Raw genomic sequence first — 15,231 nt, 5'->3', positions numbered from 1 at the left:
TAGTAGTAGTATAGACAACTTAGTAGCCTATCCCTCAGCAACCTTACATAAAGGGCTTGTGACAAGGCTGTTGAAGTGGATTTTGTGATAGCTTCACAAGATGTAGCTGTAAATGAGATACTGACTTGGGAGGTGGTCATGCAGGAAAAAGTTATGATCAAGAAGGGATATTATGAAAAACTCATTAGTTTAATGGAATGAATACAACACAGAAATAATTAAACACATGTTTAATACATCTTATATTTTGTCTCTGTGCCAGACATCAAGGATATAATCTTAAAATTATAAATGCATACCCAAAATAAGTGGAAGAAGTTACTGAAAGCCTAAAGACTTCTGAACGTTCTCTGTCTGTGGGTTGTTGGGTGGGAAACCTAAGATTAGTTTCTCAAATATTGAAAAGTTTTTGGTTTTTTAAATAAGTTCTGGTTATTTTTTCTGCATAGGAAATATTAATAGCATTACTGTAATCTATATGTTGAGGGGGATGTGAGGAGATAGGTGGGGAGCAAGTATTTTGTTGATCTTTTTTAGACAAGAAGTTCTGGCAAATAAAGGAGAGTTCAATTGTAAGAGAAGCCTGGTTGGAAGCTCTGACAAGAGTTTAATAATACCATATTAAGGGAGGAGATGATGGGGAAGTTTGTATCTGTACAGGTGGATTTTCTGTAAAACTAAGTAAGATATGTGGTTAGAGTATCTAGGAAAAACAGGCTATTTCTTTTTCTAAAATGACTGTGGGGTGCTGGCTGAGGTGGAAGAGAGGAAAGAGTTATGTGTCTGAGCTGTGCAGCCAAATAGAGGCTGTAATAGAATTATTTAATGAGTGCTTTGTCAGTAATATCATTCTAGTGTGAATGATGCTGTGCAGCATGTGGAAGAAAGAATATCAATGCTAGACTTGTTGAAAGTGAAATAAACCAGAGGCGTGTGAAGTGTTCAGTAGGCTGGTTGTTAATATAGCTCTAAGAATAGATGACACAAGAGTTGATTGACTTTGCTCTTAATCTAGTAGTTGTTTAACCACCATGACCTGTTTACTTATCAGTCAAAAGATGGATGCATAGTGTGCATTGGAATCAAAATAATATTTGGATGCCATTGAAATAATATGGATACAAAGTAATAAAATGGTCGATATATATTTCATCCTTAAGTCTGCCATATAGGTTGTTAATGGGTCTTGCATTATGAAGGAATCTTTGTACAAGGCAGATATTGTGAAATCCACTTGCATTTTATGATAGTGATGATATGAAAGACTTGTGTATGGAGATTATTGCCTTCACAGAGGCTTTTAATTTCTGCATGGACAAACTGGGGGAGGTGAAAATGAATAATAAATTGACTTGGTGAATGGGAGATTAGTTGTCTAAATGATACTTAAAGGTGATGTGTTATACTGTCAACAGGCAGTATCTCAGAAAAAGGTCATAGTGCAGGGTTTTGTTTTTGGACATCTATGGTTTACCTTGATTGTTAATGATATTTGCTGTGGATTAACAAAGGAATATTTAGCTGTTTGCTGATGATGCAAAGATGAGATGAGTAATAAGAATTTATGCTGGTGTTAATTCCTTGTCTGCATGGTTAGCCGAGTGGCTATGCATTTCGCAACCATATGCCCTGGAAAGGAGTGTCTGGGTTCAATTCCTGTCATTGACGACAGGAGCTTAGGATCTTTCTCAGACATAGCCAAGTTAGCCAGTCTTGGGTATGGACAGCAGGGTTTTTCTCCCCAGTTTATCTGGGGTTTTTTCCTCCCGAAAGCAAGCAAACTGACCTCGTGAACATACGCATCTATAGACTTGGGACACACCGGGAGGCATAGGGCTAGCCACCTTATCCTTGGGATGGGTACAGCTTGAAAGGGCTTAGGATAGCTCCATAACAGGCCAATAGGCCTAATACGAAAAGAGGAAGAGGAGGTTAATTCCTTTTAGAAATATTTTAAACAACTTTTAGCTTGAACAAATGAGTTGCAGTTTTGATGTTAATAAGCACACATCTGTAGAGGTGTAGTTTTGTGTACTACTGATGGAACTGTGTTCTAGGAGGTGGATGGCAAACAATTGTTGGGAGTGGGTGGATGATGGTTGACAGTTCTTAAGTTCAGAGGACATTGCAAGTAATACGAAGACAATGTGCTGTATTTCTTCTGTGATGAGGAGGTGGTTGTAGTACTATACCTGGCTTTGATCACACATGGACTACTACACACATGTGGTTACTTGGATATGATGAGAAAACTGGAGAAGATTCCAAGTTTTCCTCTGTAAGACATTAGAACTAGAACATTGGTTATGGAGGAACTGTAAATGCAGAATTTATTGGAAAGGTGTAAAAGATCTGATATGATACAGATGTTTAATTTGATGGAAGTGGACGCAGAGGGGGAGGGACAAAAAACAATCCCTAGAAGTTTAGTAAATGCATAGTGAAGAATGTTTTATATGGATAGCAGAATGAATTATGAATGTTATGCAAGCACACTCTTGTCATTTCTCTTGCAAAAAAAGGGCTTAACTTAACTGGGGGATCTCAACTTGCCTTCTCTTACCCTTAGTAATATACAAATCACTAGACAGGATCAGATATTTCTCTCTCTCTGTTTCAGTCCTTGGATTTGCATTTACCTGCAACTTCTCCTGACATAAGCACGTCACATCAGTAGTTTCCTGTGCCTTTAAAAAAAACTAGGCATTCGTTTCTGCTCAGGATGCCCTTTTTCACCCACCTAGGTACTAATTCTACAGATCCCAAATCCATGTATCCTTGGAATACTTTAATACTGTTCACTTATTTGGAAGTGGTGCACCTAAAAACCTCACTTAAAATTCTCTGAGTAGAGCAGTTTGGCTTTTTTTCACTTTGCAGATGCATTGGTTCAGCCCTTTGTTGTCTTTTCTGTAGGTACTACTTCTTACTGCTTCACTGGACTAGCAGTCATCGTTCTCCACTTTCTGTTGGGTTTGTTTTAACAGCAGCTGTCCAACATCCCTTTTCAGTATAACTGAGCAAATGCTATTTTTATTATTATTATTTTTTCACTTTGTAAATCATCCACAGGGTGTTTATATATGTATTCATGATATCTTATCTGAATAATAATAAATTTAGTTTAATCCTTTATCCAAGTGTGTGCAAACAAAGTTTGCGCCTGAAAGTATCTTCAGGACTGGGGTAAAGTGGTACAACACAGGGCAACTCCTTGCAAAGGTGGAGCAAGCTACCAACACTCCTATCTTAGTATCTCCCATAATGCAAAACACATCTCCTTGCGGATATGTATAATGTTATGCATTAAGGGAAGGGCCACTACCCAGACTAGTTTCGACCTTTTATTGAGGTCTCTTCAGTGGGAGCCAGGCCCAAGTGGAGATACAGCAGAAGCATTAGCAAGGTCATCTCCTCCTATAGGAGCTGCCAAACGGTGTGCCACTTTTTATTAAATTACTCTGGATTTAGAGAAAGATGTCGAAAGTTTATTTTTCACTTGGTCCGACTATAATAAATTTAGTTTAATCCTTTATCCAAGTGTGTGCAAACAAAGTTTGCACCTGAAAGTTTCTTCAGGACTGGGGTAAAGTGGTACAACACCGATATCTTTCACTGATGTGAACACCGATTAACTTTCGATATCTTATCTGATTTGGTGTTTTATTATTATTATTTCAACATTGATTCCCCAAGGTTAGGTTCTCTCTCAGCTTTCCCACAGTAATATTGGTATGTTTAAGTCTATGTTTAACATCCAAAAATTATTCATTTTTGATTCTTTCAAAAACTTTTGTACATATTTTTTTTCCAGTGTTACTTGTTTCATGCTCAAAAACCAGATGAACATTACTTTTTTTTTTTTTTTTCATCTTAAAATATGGTTATAAGTGTATCATCATCAAATTCCTGATATGTACCCTCAAGGGGGGATGTACAGGATATGATAGTACTACATGAAAAACTTACATCACCACTAACTTCCTAGGTACAATTTTCCTCCAAATCAGTCTGCTACCTGTCAAGACTCCAACATTATCAGATCTTATATTTCTATCTTCTAAGGCATTTTTTACTGTATCAATCCACCTATATCTTGGTCTTCCTCTGGGTCGTTTTCCTGCCAACCTGGCAGAGAACACTTGTTTTGCTAATCTTTCCTCGCCCATTCTATTTAAGTGACCATACCACCTGAGATTAGCTCTGCTAACGCATTCCTGGATGCTGACAATGTAAAGTTCTTTCCTAATATCCTCATTTTTAATATGATATTGCCATTGATGCCATCTGCTCATGCTCCTGATCTTTCTCAGGACTCTCACATTTGCTGTCTCCAGTCTTTGGTCAAGTGTTCTACTTCTAACCAAGCTCTCAGATCCATAAGTTAAAATTGGCTTGAATACTGCCTTATATACAACTAATTTAGTGTTTTGGCTAATTTCTCTCTTATTCCGTATAAATTTTTATTCAGTTGACCTTCCTACCATACCAGCTTTGTTGATTCCTGTTGTCTGTTTCCATATTTAATTTACCATCTTCACTAAAAATCGTGCCTAAGTAGCTGAACTGTTTTATTTGTTCTATAGGTTCTCTATTCAATGCAGTTGATATTTTCAATACTTCTGCCTATTTTCATTGTCTTTTGTCTTGTTATTGCTAACCTTCATACCATGTCTATTATAACAGTTATTTAATTTAGTCAGGGAATCTTGCAGACTTGCAGCTGATTTGTTTAGAAGTATAACATCATTCGCATAAAGTAAAGAGCTGAGATTGGCATCTCCAATTTTGATATTAGGTTTAATACGCTTTCCTTCCTAAATGTAAAGTTTTGCAAAAAAGAAATTTGTTCCATGATCCTTTTTATTTTCTAACATCATTTCTGAAATCATCCCTATTTTGCAGAGTATAATTTATAAAATGTTGATACAGTAATTGCCCCAATATTCAGTAGCAGCTTAATAGTTAGCATGTACTAAAAACTGTTCATTTTTTGTTAACTAGGTACAGAGATGATCAGTTCATGATACAGGTAACTCATTATACATGGGGGTTCCTTTATCGAGAATCGGCATTTATTGAAAATTCGTAAAATGGGGAGGCTTATAACATAAGATAATAGATGTGTTCCCAAATGTATGAGACGCCAATCTTTAAAGATTAATTTAATTGAAAATGCATGCATATTTTCATACATATTAAGGCATAAGAGTAATAAATAAAATATTTGGTATGTATAAAACAAATAACTATTAAAGTAATATCACATCTTTAGCTGACTTTAGCATCCCCAGGTGGCGGATCGGGGAACAGCCTTCAGATATGGAGGCTAGCTGCGATATAAGCAGAGCAATCTGGCGAATAAGCAGCCGTAGACCAACAGCGACTGAGCTATCAGGGCGTGGGGGAGCAGAAGTGGCAACTCTGTTTCACTTAAAACCTCACAAAGCCCAATGACAACTCGGTGACATGGAGAGTAGTGCCGCCATTAAATAAGCACCTGCTGGGGTCACTGTCTCTGACATTGGGAAGCAGCATTGTCAGTACTGACACAAGGTTGAAGCCAAATGATGACGGAAAAGCTTGTGATCAGAGATTTGCAGATGGCAATATGATTATATTGTGTACGTCTGTAATACTGCAGAGCAGAAAGCAAACGGAGAAACTACTGCTCTACCTTATCTCCAGAACAACCACCATGGCGAGCAAACCCTTACAATTGGCCCCAAGTTCCTGGCGTCCTTTAAATGGGACAGGGGTGCGAAGAATCTCCGGGCTCAAAATGGTGTCCACTTTTAAAATTGCAACTTGGAATGTCAGAACTCTGTATGAAGCTGGCAAATTAAGAAATGCCACAAGAGAAATGAAGAGGCTGGGCATCCGGATTTTGGGAATTTGCGAGACAAGATGGCCAGGATCTGGAAAGTGTCAACAAGATAATACAACAATGTATTACTCTGGGAATGATGAGAACAAACATCGACATGGTGTAGCTGTAATAGTAGATGAAGAAATCAATAAATCAGTAATAAATTGGATTCCATTTTCTGAAAGGATAATGCTGTTACAACTTAAGGGAAACCCCATTAACATAAATATCATCCAAGCTTATGCCCACAGCTGACAAAAGGAAGATGTTGTTGAAGAGTTTTATGAACACCTAAAAGAGATTAAAAACCTAACAAAGAAACATGATATGAACATAGTGATGGGTGACTTCAATGCAAAAGTGGGAAGAGGGGATGATGGAGAAATTGTTGGCGAACATGGCTTAGGCACCAGAAACGACAGAGGAGATCGCCTAGTCCAGTTCTGTCAGGAAGAAGATCTAACAATAGCAAATACCTGGTTTAAACTTCCACCCAGAAGACTGTACACTTGGAAATCGCCTCAAGATAACCAACATAACATTGTCAGAAATCAAATTGATTATATACTGATAAATAAAAGATTCCACAGTAGTATAAAGAGTGCAAAGACTTATCCTGGAGCAGATATCTCATCAGACCACAATCATCCCATAGTTGCAGAAGTACGTCTTAGATTAAAATCAGCTAAAAAAAATCACAAAAGAAGAAAAAGAAAATTGATGTAGAAAAACTGAAAGACCCGAACATAAATAAAAGTGCCAAGACACAGCTTAACCTACGATTACAACAGATTAACATAGAAGAAAATAAAAGTGTGGAATCTCCTTGGAATAGCATAAAGAATGCCATTGTAACAACAAGTATTGAAGAAGTAGGTTATTTGAATAATATAAAACAACAGGAATGGATGACAGATGAGATTCTTTCTCTTATTGATACAAGAAGAATGTACAAAAACAAAGACCTTGTCAGGTATATAGAAACACATAACATCATCAAGAAAAAAATAAAAGAAGCCAAGGAAAATTGGATGAAAAATTTATGTACTGAAATTGAACTGCTTCAGAAGAAACATGATAATTTCAAACTGTATAAAAAAATCAACGAAATTTCTGGAAAACTGAGGAAAAAGCAAATAGTGTCTCTAAGAGACGAAAATGGAAAAATAGTTCTAGAAGAAGAGAAAAAAGCACAGATTTGGATAAAATATGTAACAGAACTTTTCAATGATACTAGACAGAAGCCTATAAATATAAAAGATAACATTCAAGGACCAGCAATCATGAAATGTGAAATAGAGAATGCTATACGAACAAGTAAAACAGGAAAAGCCAGTGGACCAGATAACATCAAACTTCTTGAAAAACTATTTAATAAAATATATGAAAGTGATGAATTTCCATCAGATTGGCTCAAATCTACATTTATCACTGTCCCAAAGAAACCCAAAGCGAATTCCTGTGGTGACTTCTGACTTATTAGTCTAATGAGCCAAACATTAAAAATATTTTTGAAAGTAATTCAGAATCGTATTTATAGAAAAAGTGAAGAAACTAAGTGAAACACAATTCGGCTTTCGGAATGGTTTTGGTACTAGAGAGGCCCTTTTCTGTACCCAAATATTGATACAAAAATGTATAGAAAAACAGAAATCTGTCTTTATGTGTTTCATAGATTTTGAAAAAGCATTCGAAAGTCAGACACACTAACTTAATTGAAGTCCTTCAACAAATAAGGCTAGACGAACAAGACATAAGACTAATAACAAATCTGTATTGGAATCAGTCAGCTACCGTTCAATTAGACAACATTACCACCAGTGATATTAACATCAAAAGAGGAGTGGGACAAGGATGTGTGCTCTCACCACTCCTGTTCAACATATATGCAGAGGTAATCTTTAAAAAAGCATTGGAAGAATGTTCAGAGGGAATCACAATAAATGGAAAGATTGTTAACAACCTTCGATATGCAGATGACACCGTGCTAATTGCAGATAATATTATGGATCTCCAAAAACTCATTGACAGAGTATACATAGAAAGCCAAAGAATGGGAATAAATATAAACATCAACAAGACAAAATACATGATCATCAGCAAACATCCAGCCTCATCAATGAAACTGACTCAATGGGAAAAATATTGATCAAGTGTCAAGATATAAATATCTTGGTTGCTGGCTTAATGAACAGTGGGATCCAGAAATAGATATAAAGACAAGGATTGAAGTTGCACGGCAGTCCTTCATGAAAATGAGAACACTATTCTGCAATAAAGACCTAAACATGGAAGTAAGATGTCGAATGCTGAAATGCTACGTGTGGTCTATTCTGCTCTATGGAGTTGAAACATGGACATTGAAGGTGACAACCATCAAGAAAATCGAAGCCTTTGAGATGTGGCTATACAGAAGAATGCTAAAGATATCATGGACAGAAAAAATTACCAATGAAGATGTCTTAAAATCCATTGGCAAAGCTAAACATCTTGTACAAATAATCAAGAAACGAAAAACATATCTTGTCCACATCATGAGAAACAGCAAATACCAACTTCTACAAACTATTTTGATAGGAAGAATTGGTGGCAAAGGAACTAGAGGAAGAAAAAGAATATCATGGTTTGACAACATCAAGACGTGGACAGGAAAGAGCAGTGCACAACTGCTCAGATTAGCACAAGAGTGCAGTTTGTTCGCCAAGATGGTTGCTGACCTTCGATAGAAGATAGCACAATAATAATAAGAAGAATATCACATCTTTAGCTGACATGCTGAAGTTGGTGTCATAAGAGGTTGAAGGCTGCTTTTTCAAGAATTTCTCAGTGGAAACCTAATTTGAAGTTTTCAGCTCCTGATTGTAGATATCCTTGCATTATTTAATGATGTTGTCAATCTCCTTTTTTTTACATTAGAACTCATGGGGTCAGAGTCAAGTTTTCGAAGAGCCATGACACTGTCTGTCAACTTAAAAGCATGAGACATGAGCTTCGTTATGAGAGTTTTCACCTGCTCAACCTTGTCAATGTGCTTTTCCATAGCCAGAAGGTCTTCATGTCCTCCTGATGTCATTCAAGCAACTCTTCCACATTTTCTTCATCAATCTCATCACAGTCTAATGAACCATGTTCGCAACAGTTTTCATTGTGTTGGTAACATCACCCTTAAACATTAAACCTCTAACAATGTTTACAGCTTCAGACCACAGTTTCTTTCACATTTATACACTAAGAAGTGAGTTCATTCTAGGTTTTGTGAATGATATCAATTTGCCTCCAAAATTCTTTGATGTTAAGTTTGTCATATACATTGCATTCATTGATAAGTACGGGGAAGGTTTTTTGCAGATAACAGGCTTTAAAAGTTGATCCATGGGTTGGAGGAGTGATATTGTGTTGGGTGGGAGCAGAAACACCTGTACGTTTGTACTGAATGGAAAACATTTCATGGATGATCAGGAGCATTATCCAGAATAACAAGGATTTTGAAGGGAATCTTCTCATTTTTGTAATAGGCTTTCAATTCTTTCTGTAACTTTCCTGAAAGATTCACTGAAAATTTGAAAGATACATCATGAGAAGCCTTATTTTGTAGTCATCAAAAGCATTGTCTCCCAAAAGCAATGTGTAGTGGTCTTTGGCAGCTTTAAACACAGTCAAAATTCAATACAATAATTGATACGATATCCTGACATTTGATGCTCAGCTTATACAGGTAACTCATTATATTCACTTTTGTTCTGAATTTTTGCATATACAGTTTTATTTAAGTATAAGGATTATCACTGTTTCTTATCAAGGTCAGGTCACAGAAGCTTCTGTGCATGCATCTTGTTTCCTACCTCCATCTGCTGTGCTCTGCAGATGCTCTTTAACCAGGATGTCTGGAATGAGGAAAAACAAAGGCAACTAAGAGTGAAAACAAGAATGCAAATAACGAACAAGTGAAGAAAAGGCCCAGGAAATCCCATCCTTTAGAGGTTAAGTTAAAAATTCTAAATTAGTTTGATAGAGATTAATGTGGCATTGACATTCATAGGGCCACTGGACAGTGATTCTGCAGTGAGAACCATTCATACTGTTGACAGAATTCATAAACGTGCTCAACCATCTAGGAATCTCAATGTGACCAGAGTAATGAAACCTCAATTTCATTTGATTGAGAAAATGGAAAGGATGCTGGATATATGGATCAAGTATCAGAACATGCTTTTATCTCAGATGGTTATACAAGAGGAGGCGAAGAATTTGTATGAAAATCTGATGAAAGATGACAAGCAACCAACATATTTTGCTACAAGTTGTAGGTGGTTCGATTACTATAAGTCACTATGCATTCCACAATCTCAACATGACTGGCGAGACTATAGCTGCAGATCATATTGCTGCTGAAGAATTTCATGATCTCTTCACAGCAAAGACAGCAAAAAGAGGTTATATACTTAAGCAGGTGTTTAACCTAGATGAAACTGGCCTGCTTTGGAAGAATGTCTAGTTGTACCTACATACCCATCAAGGAGAACATGAACGACTAGACATTCTTCCAAAGCAGGCCAGTTAAACAAGGTTAATCGCTCGGTTAAACAAGGCCCCAGTTGTTTTCTCCAGGGAACCAGGGTGAACAGCGAAAAGTCAGCTACTGGAACAAATCTGAAAACACACCCCCGACTCAACATCACCAGAGTTAAAGATCGGTACTATCAACATAAGAAGCCTGAATGGCAAAGAAATGGAGCTAGCTGAGGAATTAGATAAGTACCAGATCGACATTATAGGGGTGACTGAAACAAAAAAGACAAAAACTGGTGAGATCTTTCTGAGCAATAAATACACCAGAGTGTACAGAGGATTTGAAATTGAAAGTGATCACTATTAAGTCTTGAGCAGGTTAATATTGAAAAGAATAACATGTAAGAAAGTTTTAAAGCGAATAAAAGTTGAGCAGCTTTCAGATGTGAACTGTAGACTAAAATACACAAAGATTATTGAAGAAAAAATGAAAGAGTTTGAAAACAGGAATCAAACCTTGGAGATTCAGTGGCAAGCCTTGAAGAAAGCCCTCATTGATTCAGCTGGAGAGGCATGTGATGAAGTTGTCTGCAAGGATAGAAAAATTAGAACTCCATGATGGACACAGGAAGTTAAAGAGGCAGTGAAGAAAAAGAAGAAAGCATATCAAATGTTCCTGGCAAATAAGTCAACTTATGCTCTTAGAGAATACAGAGACAAATGCAAGAATGCTAAACAGTGTATAAAACTAGCTAAACAAAAGTCATAGGAGGACTTTGGCAAGAATATAGAAAATAAATATCAAGAAGGTGGCAAAATATTTTGGAGGTTGTTGAAGAAGCTTAGGAATGGAGGAAAGAGTGCTGTAAAAGGAGTTAGAGATGATAAAGGTGACATGAAAATGGGAGAAAAAGATATCCTAGAAGTATGGAGTAATTACTTTGAAAAACTGCTAAATGAAACAAGCAGTGATGACAGCACAGTGGTAAAAAACACTGACCAGGCATGCACTCAGGAATATATATCCATACTTGAAGTAGAAAAAAAGTCATCAAAGGCTTGAAATGTGGAAAGGCAGCAGGAGTAGATGATATTTGACCAGAAATGCTGAAGTATGGTGGAATAAAAGTCTTACAGTGGCTGCACTGTATAGTTCAGAAAGCCTGGACACAGGGACGAATTCCCGTTGATTGGAGTAGAGCTCTCATAGTACCCATATATAAAAATGGAAATAAAACTGAATGTGAGAATTACAGAGGTATTTCCCTACTGAGTGTTCCTGGCAAGATCTATGCAAGTATACTTGAGAAAGGGTTGAGAAGAATTGTGGAAGAAAAGCTTGGTGAAGAACAAGCTGGATTAAGGCAAATAGAGGCTGTCAGGATCAGATCTTCACTTTACGACAAATAGTCGAGAAAGCATGGGAACATAACTAAGATCTGTATTTAAGTTTTGTCGATTTGGAAAAGGCATATGACAAGGTACCAAGAGAGAAGCTATTCAACATGCTACAGTTATATGGTGTCAATGGGGCATTATATCAATCAATTCTTAGTCTTTATTTGAGTTGTAAGTCAGCAGTTAGAATTGAAGGAAGTACAGGAAGATGGTTTAATATTAAATCTGGTGTGAGACAAGGAAGGCTGTACATTATCCCCTCTGTTATTTATTATCTATATGGATCATATTATGAAGGAAAGTGGTATTAAACATTATATCAAAATTAGAGATGTTAATGTCAGCTCTTTGCTTTATGCAGACAATGTTATAATTCTAAATAAATCTGCTACAAGTCTGCAAGATTCTCTGACTAAATTGAATAACTGTTGTAATAGATATGGTATGAAGGTCAGCAATAAAAAGACAAAGACAATGAAAATAGGCAGAATCACTGAAAATGTCAACTGTGTTGTGAATGGAGAACCTGTGGAACAAGTAAAACATTTCAGCTACTTAGGCACGATTTTTACTGAAGATGGTAAATTAAATATAGAAATAGACAACAGAATCAGCAAAGCTGGTATGGTGGGAAGTCAATTGAATAAATTTATATGGAATAAGAGAGAAATTAGTTGGAACACTAAATTAGCTGCAACCAGTTTTAACTTATGGATCTGAGAGCTAGGTCAGAACTAAAACACATGACCAAAGACTAGAGACCGCAGATATGACAGTCCTAAAAAGATTATAGGCGTGAACAGTTGGCATCAATGGCAATATCATATTAAAAATGAGGATATTAGGAAAGAACTTTACATTGTCAGCATCCAGGAATGCGTTAGCAGAGCTAATCTCAGGTGGTATGGTCACTTAAACAGAATGGGCGAGGAAAGATTAGCAAAACAAGTGTTCTCTGCCAGGTTGGCAGGAAAACGACCCAGAGGAAGACCAAGATATAGGTGGATTGATACGGTAAAAAGTGCCTTAGACGATAGAAATATAAGATCTGATAATGTTGGAGTCTTGACAAGTAACAGACTGATTTGGAGGAAAATTGTAGATAGGAAGTTAGTAATGATATAATTTTTTCATGTAGTACTATCATATCCTGTGCACCCCTTGAGGGTACATTGCAGGAATTTGATGATGATGATGAAACTTCACAGTATCAATTCGTACTGTGATTGAAAAATCATGTATTGCTCATCACTACATCACTGCTGTAAGCGTGCAAGCCACCATGGAAACAAAGCTATAGCCGAAAGCAACGCCGTCTAGGAACAGAAATGTGCAGATTTCCGCAGAAATTGATTTGAATGAGAGGAAATCAATTCGAAAATCAGTGTTGATACCCGAGAAAAAACTGCAAATCACGGGAAATAACGTCCGCATCAAGTTATTAATGGTGGGAAAACAATATATCTTATGAATAAGCCTTAAGGCAGGACCAATGGAAGATGTTGTAAATTGCGGGAACGTTAAAACGGGGTTTTACTGTATATAATTTAAAGCTTATTGATTGTTGGAATATAGATTATCGATGTGTCCACCCAATTTGATGCCTCCCCAAACCAGCATCCATCTCCGCCATGTGTCCCTTTCATGGATATTAGAGAGATGATAACATATCTCTGGGTTTCTCTCTCTAGATCAGAGTATGCCTTTTATCGCTTTGTATAAGAAATCGAGACTCATAGAATCCATTGGTCTTGAGTCTAGTTGACATGGAGCCTGGCCCATTTCAAATGTTCTCTCCTGTGGTGTGCAGATAGTGGCACACAAACTACTGTTGTCTAGCATATAGACCTCCTTTGTAAAACTTTCTGCATACAGTGAAATCGGGTACATGTTCTTGTAGATAGTATAAGGTCAGATTGTGGCTTATTTAGGGTAGCACTCCTGTTTCAGCAAGCAGGTAATCGTCGATATCAGTCACATGCTTACAGTTGCAGCCATGGCTTTCCTTCACTGTATCTCCGGGCTGCTGTTTGTTACTGTTGGAATTGATTCCACAGTCTGAACCACTGAATGACTTGCTTGCAAAACCATCTGGCTACCTCTACTTAACTTTGGCTGGCCTCTAATCTTACTATGGTTCACTACCTGATTTCATCAGTTAAATGATGTCTTGCAGCCATATCCAAAATATCTTTCTTTCTTCAGACATGAAATGCAAAACTACTCCAAGACATCTGCATTTATGCCATGGCTCAGTTGCATATCACTGACAATATCAGTCGCTGATAGTGTCACTCGTTTGTGTACAATGAGCAGACTTAGCATCAACTTTTGTACCTGACACTTTCCTATATTTTTTCCTTTTCCAACCAAGTTATTGCAATTTTTCTCTTTGTTCCTTAATTTATGGAAACCAGTATTACAGCAGATATTATTTTGCACTTGTTACTATAGCAGTAAAGTGATTGGTGAATATTGCACAAAGACACCTATGACTTGTTTGCATCATACAGTTCTGGAAAAAAAAAATTATAACAATAAAATAAAGAATAAAAAAAGACTAGAATTCTAAGGTTACTAAGAAAAGACTAGACTAGAATCTAAGGTTACTTCAGGTGATGAATAATGTGTATAGTCTAATTTTCATTCCTCATATGTGTCATTTTACTTGTAAGACACTCTTTTGCTAATCTTACATGTGTTAATTAAATTAGCATGCATTTTGATGTACACAATTCATTTACAAAATTGATTTGACTGTGTGTGAAATTAGATATATAAATTAGAATCTATATGATACCTTTTTTTTCATGTAGGTGTCCATCCTTCGTGAACACTCAGGAATTCTGTATTAAGTTTCATCTATAAATTGTAAATTTACTAGCAAATAAAAAAAAAAAAATTACCATTTTGCCATGTTATGATTCATTTCATTTCTCTCTCAGATTTTGAGAAAGAGGAAATCAGAAGCCTTTTATACATGAAATAACGTATAAGGACTCAGATGTGGTATCTCAATAGTTTTTTTTTTAAATGCATCATTTCTCATAAAGAATATCACACCTCTCCTTAAAGTATAAAGCACTCATGACTTCTGCTACTTACCAGTTCCACTCATTTACCACTCTCCAAGCAAAAAATATACACCCTTGTTAACGACATCCTTATATGCAACTTTCAGGAGTGACTGATTTCATGTTTTTTCTCACCAGTCACATTGGAAAATTTCTTTAGCATACTCTGTGAAACACCTTTAAAAACATAAGTTACTATCATATTCCCTCCTGCCATCTATCAGCCAGACTTCAACTCATAAACCTTCAGCTTGTTCTCATATGGAGCACTCTGCAAACCAGTAACCATTTTGAGCACTTACTTCTGAATCTCTTGGCCACGTTCACATTCCCAAGAAACACAGGCAGTCATATCTGTGCACTATGGTCCAATGTATTTGT

General features: G+C 36.6%; 1 long non-coding RNA gene across 1 annotated transcript in view; it reads left to right on the top strand.

Annotated features, from left to right (window-relative positions):
* The window catches only part of LOC150106610 (uncharacterized), a 45,330-nt gene extending 30,649 nt beyond the window's left edge, over nucleotides 1–14,681 (top strand). The window contains exon 3 of the long non-coding RNA XR_016548319.1: nucleotides 14,593–14,681. This is a non-coding gene — a long non-coding RNA (uncharacterized LOC150106610). The remainder of the gene's footprint in view (nucleotides 1–14,592) is intronic.
* The last annotated feature ends 550 nt before the right edge of the window (nucleotides 14,682–15,231 follow it).

The sequence above is a fragment of the Typopeltis vanoorti genome, chromosome 5 (genome assembly GCF_054136105.1).
Source record: "Typopeltis vanoorti isolate ZY-2024b chromosome 5, IOZ_Tvanoo_1.0, whole genome shotgun sequence".
NCBI classification, from domain to species: domain Eukaryota; kingdom Metazoa; phylum Arthropoda; class Arachnida; order Uropygi; family Thelyphonidae; genus Typopeltis; species Typopeltis vanoorti.
Note: the sequence above shows the minus strand (reverse complement) of the source record. Positions and strands in the feature narration are given on the sequence as shown.